Raw genomic sequence first — 6,486 nt, forward strand, 5'->3', positions numbered from 1 at the left:
TTCAATGGGTTACAGGAGGAAGAAGCTGAACACAGCAGCCAGACTCAAGCCAGGCACATCTGGATGAGTTCAGACTTCGTAGATTCTGACCAAGTAAGCTGAGACACTTTGTTAGACCCAGCTCTATGACAGCATCCCCTCTGTTTCTCTCTTGATTGAGAGAGGGTGCAAAAGGTAGCCAGGGTGAACCAGTCTGCCTGGAAGATCCCATGTACATCAAAAGGAGGTGATCAGACAGACCTTAGATGAACTACTTTAAATACAAAATCCCAGTTTAATATCTGCTTGGCTACACAGACATAATGTTTGCTCTTACTGTCTAAAATATAAAACATTAGTTATAAAAGTATATCAACTGCTAAATATCCCTACCCATTATTAGAGCTCCTAATTTCAGTCCTGTAATTACAAAACTGTAACTGCCTTAACCACATAATCACTACTGGGTAAGAATTTCAGCAGGTGCTAAGGTAATAACTGCACCAAAGCTCTACACCAAAGAGAACAGTGCTATACAAAATGACAAAAAGAAAGAGAAAAATGCATTCTCAGGCCACAAGGCCACCCAGAACAAATGCAGGAGACACTAGCATAGAAGAAATTGGAAATCACACACCTGAAATCTCTGAATTAACAACATCTGAAGTAAAGAAACAACTTCAGAAAGGTATAGAGGAAATCAGATCAGAAGTAATCTCTGAAATAAAGAAAATAAATCATGGCTATAATGAAAAAATTACTAAGTATTTCTAAAGAAGACACTTGCCTTTAGCAATTTTTTGTTGTTGTTTACCAAAAAGAAGCTATATTAATTCTTCCATTTATGCAACCAAATAACCACATAAATAAAGACAACTAAAGTGCAAAAAAATAAAATAAATAAAGAAGACACTGATTTAAAAAAGTACAGGAAAATAAAAAAATGATAGAATCTTTGAATGAGCAATACAGGAAAGAAATACAGTGTGTGAATCAGATTCAAAGAGTTATATAAGAAATTAAAACCTCAATCACAAGCAAGAAAAACTGTTTGAATGAAAGTGAAGATAGACTTTTAGATCTTGAGGACACAGTTGCAACTAGTGATAAGGAAAGAAAAGATCTCTTAAAAACAATGGGGATGCAGGAAAAAATAATTCAACACCTGCAAGACAATACAAAGATGAACAACATAAGACTAATGGGCATCAATGAGAAAGAAAGTGTCAATACACATGATATAAAAAGAATATGGGCAGAAGTAATAGCGGAAAACTTCCCAAATACAGGGAAACAATCTGACATTCAGATAACAGAAGCATATAGAACTCCAAAGAACATCAGCACAATTAAAACCATATCCAGACATATAATCATCAAGATGCCAGAAATCCAGCAGAAGAACAATATACTAAAAGCCACGAGAGAAAAGAAACAGATCACATCTACAGGAAAATGCATCTTAATAATGGCAGATTTCTCTTGACAAACAATCAGCTCAAGAAGAGCATGCAGCAAAGTACTTTAAGTCCTCTATGAAAACAAATTCCAGCCCAGACTACTATACACTGCAAAACTCTCTTTCAAGTTTGATGGAAAAGTGAAATATTTCCATGACAAAGAATAAAGAATTTCATATGACAAAGCCAACTCTACACAGACTAATAAAAGATATTCTGGAGAGGGACCAGAATGACCACAACTCAGGGCCGACCAAATAGCTCAGTGGGTTAAAGTACCTGCAAGCAGGTGCAGGGACCAAGGATTTGATCACCGAGTCTGCTGTGCTGGTCTCATCCCTGTTGTGCAGAGAGACAGTGATTGGGACTGGGCGTGGTGGAACATGCCTATAATCCCAGCACTTGTGAGGCTATAAGCAGGAGAATCAGTATGAGTCCAATCTAGTAGTGAGACCCCAAACACCCTGTAGAACCTTCCATAAAATGCAGAAAAAAGAGAATGACCACAAATCTAAGAATAAGAACAGAAAGAAACCACCAAATAGGGCAAATAATTAAACACAGGAAAAAGGGGGTATACAACAGCAGGTAAATGTCAATCATTAGTCAATACATCTCAATTATAACCATCAATGTAAACAGACTCAATTCACCAATTAAAAGAAATAGATTAGGAAGCAAAATCCAACAATATGCTATAGACAAGAGACACACTTAACTCACAAGGGAATTCATATGCTGAAAGTCAAAGGATGGAAAACAATACTACATGTCCCAACACGTCAGAAAAAAGCAAGGGTAGCAATCTTGTTGGCAAACAGTCTCAACTTGAAACCAAGAATGTTTAAATGAATTAAAGAAGGCCACTACATACTGGTTAGGGGAAAAATACAAGAGGAAAAGGTTACATAAATATGTACACACCAAACACGGGAGCACCCAACTATATAAGAAAAATCTTAATCGATATGAAAAAAATCTAATATTCAATACAACAATCTTAACAGGAGACTTTAACATCCCCTTGTTGTAGGCAGCCCAGTAAGATAAAAATATTATAGGCACTCAGATAGGGCCAGGCCCTCAAGAAGACAAGATGGAAAACAAGATGACTTTGCAACTTGGAAGAGACCAACACTCCCATAGGGGCCATACCTCAAGAGAAAAGAGGAAACAAATACAGCTACATATTTCCCTAGGGAGGGGCATCAGGGATTGATATTCTAAATAGGTATCAATCACCTAGAAAGAGCCCAAATGAGTCACTAACCCAACCCTCAACAGGAAGAGACCTTGTCCTGTATTAATGCCCACCCACTTGCTACATGACTCATTTCCCCATTTGGTCCTGTGCCTAATCAACTTTACCTGAGCAGTGGTGCTTGTAATCCCATTAGTTGACCATAGTTTTGTCCCACCCCACATCCACCTAAGGGAGTCCCCATATTCTCCACCTTAGCCCTATGTGGTTTTGCCCTATAAAAATAAAGACAGCTTCATGGGCAACCTGCTCGGGCCCCTCTTTTGTCCTCTCTGAGACAGAAGTTTTCTTTCCTAATAAATATTCTACTCTCTACCTCCGTTTGTTCCTAAAATTCATTCTTTGGTTTTAAAGAATGTAAACTCATCCCAGGTACCTTTCAGGTGTGGAGATCATTTTCCCCCTATATCACCCTTATCCCAAAAAGATAGGTTAAACAGACAAAAAAGAATTAGCAAAGAAGTAGCAGAACTGAATTAGAACTTGGAGCAAATGGAGTTAGTAGACATATACAGAGTGTTCCACCCAACCACAGCTGAATACACATTTTTTTTCCAGCTGCACATGGGACATTTTCCAAAATAGACCACATACTAATACGTAGGTCATGCTTAAGTTTATGCAAGAAAACATATTATCCCATGCATATTATCTGACCAAAGTGCAATGAAACAGGACATAATGACAAAAGGAACCCTCAAAATCCCATAAATAAATGGGAATTAAACAACACACTCATCAACAACCACTGGGTTACAGATTAATTTAAAGAAGAAATAAAAATATGTACAATTCAATGGAAATTCAAGCACAACTTATTGGAATTTATGGGATACAATGAAAACAGTTCTTAGAGGGAAATTTATGAACTCGTACATGATGAAAAAAGAACAGGAACCAATAAATACCCTAATGTTGCACTTCAGACATCTAAAAAATAAAGAGCAAACCAAACACAAAGCCCAAAGATGGGAGAAAATTATAAAGATCAAGCAGAAATTAATGCAATCAAGATGAAGAAAACAATGCAAGGAATTAATGACATAAAAAGCTGATTCTTTGAAAGATTAATTAAAATTGATAAGCCCCTAGCTAACCTCATCAAAAAGAAAAAAGAAAAAAACTCAAATTCAAGCAATAAGGAAGGAAAAGGTTGAAATTATTACAGACTCTGTGGAAATTCAGAAGACTATCAATAGCTATTTTGAGAATGTTTACCCTCAAAGAATTGGGGACACAGAAGAAATGGACAGATTCCTATAAAGGTACAAATTACCAAAACTGGAACAAGATGATATGAGAACTCTTAGTAACCAAAATACCAGCCAACAAAATTCAAAATGTAATAAAAAAAAAACCTACCCATAAAGAAAAGTCCAGGTCCTTATGGATTCACAGCTGAATTCTACAATAAATTTACAAAAGATATAATCCTAATATATCTCAAACTCTTCAATTAAAATGAAAAGGAAACATTCCTGGAAGCAAGTATTATACTGATTCCAAAACCAGAGAAACATGCAACTTAAAAAGAGAACTATAGGCCAATCACCCTCATGAACATAGATGCAAAAATCCTCAAAAAATAATAGCACATAGAATACAGCAAATCATTAAGAGATTATACACCATGACCAGGTAGGATTTATCCCAGGGATGCAAGGATGACTCAACATATGCAAATCTATAAATGTTATACACTATATCAATGGAGCCAAATCCAAAAACCACATGATAATCTCAATTGATGCAGAACAGGCTTTTGACAAAGTCCAACTCTCATTCATATTCAAAGTCCTACAGAAAATTGGAATAAATGGTCCCTACCTCAATTTGATATGAGCCATCTATGACAATCCAACTGTTAAGATAATTCTAAATGGGGGAAAAATGAAATATTTTCCTCTCAGATCAGATATAAGACAGTGATATCCTTTATCACCACTCCTATTCAATATAGTTCTGGAATCATTTGTTACAGCCATTAGACAAGAGAGAGAACTAAAAGGAACAAGAATAGATAATGAAAAGGGTAAATTATCATTATTTGCAGATGATATGATACTGTACTCAGAAGATCCAAACAACTCCACTATTCAATTAAAATTACAGTACTCTGAAAAAAGAGAACATAAAGGATTTCAGAAACTGGGAAGATATTCTCTGCTCCTGGATAGGAAGAACCAGCATTGTGAAGATGGTTATACTCCCAAAATTGCTATAAAGATTTAGTACAATCCCTAACAAAATACCACTGACATATCTCACAGATCTAGAAAAATCATTCCTAATATTTATTTGGAACCAGAAAAGACCTAGAATAGCAAAGGCAATCCTGAGCAACAAAGGTAATGCAGGAGGCATTACAATCCCTGACTTGAAATTATACTACAGAGCTACTGTGATAAAATCAGCATGGTATTGGCAAAAAAGATATAGATCTGAGGATCAGTGGAATAGATTAGAAGTTGAAGATACAACTACAAACACACTCATCCATCTTATCTTCAAAAAGGTGCCAAACATGCTTAATCGAAGAAAGTTAGCCTCTTTTAAATGGTGCTGGAAAACCTGGCTCTCTACATGCCAAAGACTAAAGCATGACCCAGGTCTATCACCATGCACTAAACTAAAGTCAAAATGGATTAAAGATCACAGCATTAAAACAGAAGCATTAAATCTCCTGGAAGAGAAAGCAGGTGGATATGTTGAAGGTGTAGAAGTAGGCATACTTTTCAAGAACAAAAATCTCACTGCATGGGAATTATTTGAAAGAATTAACAACTGAGATCTCCTCTTATTCAGAAGTTTTGCATGTCAAAAGAAATTACCAACAGAGTGAAAAGGCAACCCACAAATTTGGAAATTGTCTTAACTAATAAGCACTCAGAAAAAGGTCTTCTATCTAGAGTTTATAAAAAACTAAAAAACATTTAAAGACCCAATCCAAAAATGAGCATCCTAGATGAACACACACTCCTCAGAGGCAGAAATACAAGAAGCAAATAAATATGTGAAGAAGTGCATCCAACTTGAAAATATACTCATAAGTGAAATAAACCAGATCCACATGTATAAATATCGTATTTTCCCCTAGTGTAAGAACTCAGAAGAAGAAATAAAAATTGAAGGTACAATACAGTTAGATGGAAATCTAGAACTTAAGGATTGAACAATGGAGAGCAAGGGAAAAAATTAGGAAATATGGAAAGGAAAAACCTTACATTTAAATAAACAACATGGTTAAGGCAATGGTCCTAACAGTCTCCATCAATTTTTTGAAAATAGCAGATAATGGGTAGAATTCTCATCCTGACTAACTCTATATGCTGATAACTGGGAACTAAGCAACTATACTGGGGATAACAATGTGTAGTACTAAAACCATGCTTGAAATACCTATCATTTTGGTCTTTTAAATGAGTGCTGCTTCTAATGTCATATGAATTATTGCTATACTCTCTTTAAAGTAAATGTAAAAATAAGATAATAAAAGAAACCAAGAGACATGAAAAAAAAGTCATAGGATTGTCATACTATAATGTTATATATGGTTTGGCTTCTCGATTTCTGTGTAAAATGTGTAATTTTTATTTTTACATTATATTGGGATTTAAAGTTTAGAATATCCATGGTTGTTGGAAAATAGCAGTTCCATATTATGTCTAAGGCATTTGATATTCAGCTACATAGTGATGTTAAGCTCAAATGCCTCTGTTACATCATAAAAAAACTTGCCATTAAGTTTCTCTTCTGGATGTTTAACAACTAAAGTTTGTAGAGAAA

The sequence above is a fragment of the Octodon degus genome, unplaced genomic scaffold (assembly GCF_000260255.1).
Source record: "Octodon degus isolate 3935 unplaced genomic scaffold, OctDeg1.0 scaffold00012, whole genome shotgun sequence".
Lineage (NCBI taxonomy): Eukaryota > Metazoa > Chordata > Mammalia > Rodentia > Octodontidae > Octodon > Octodon degus.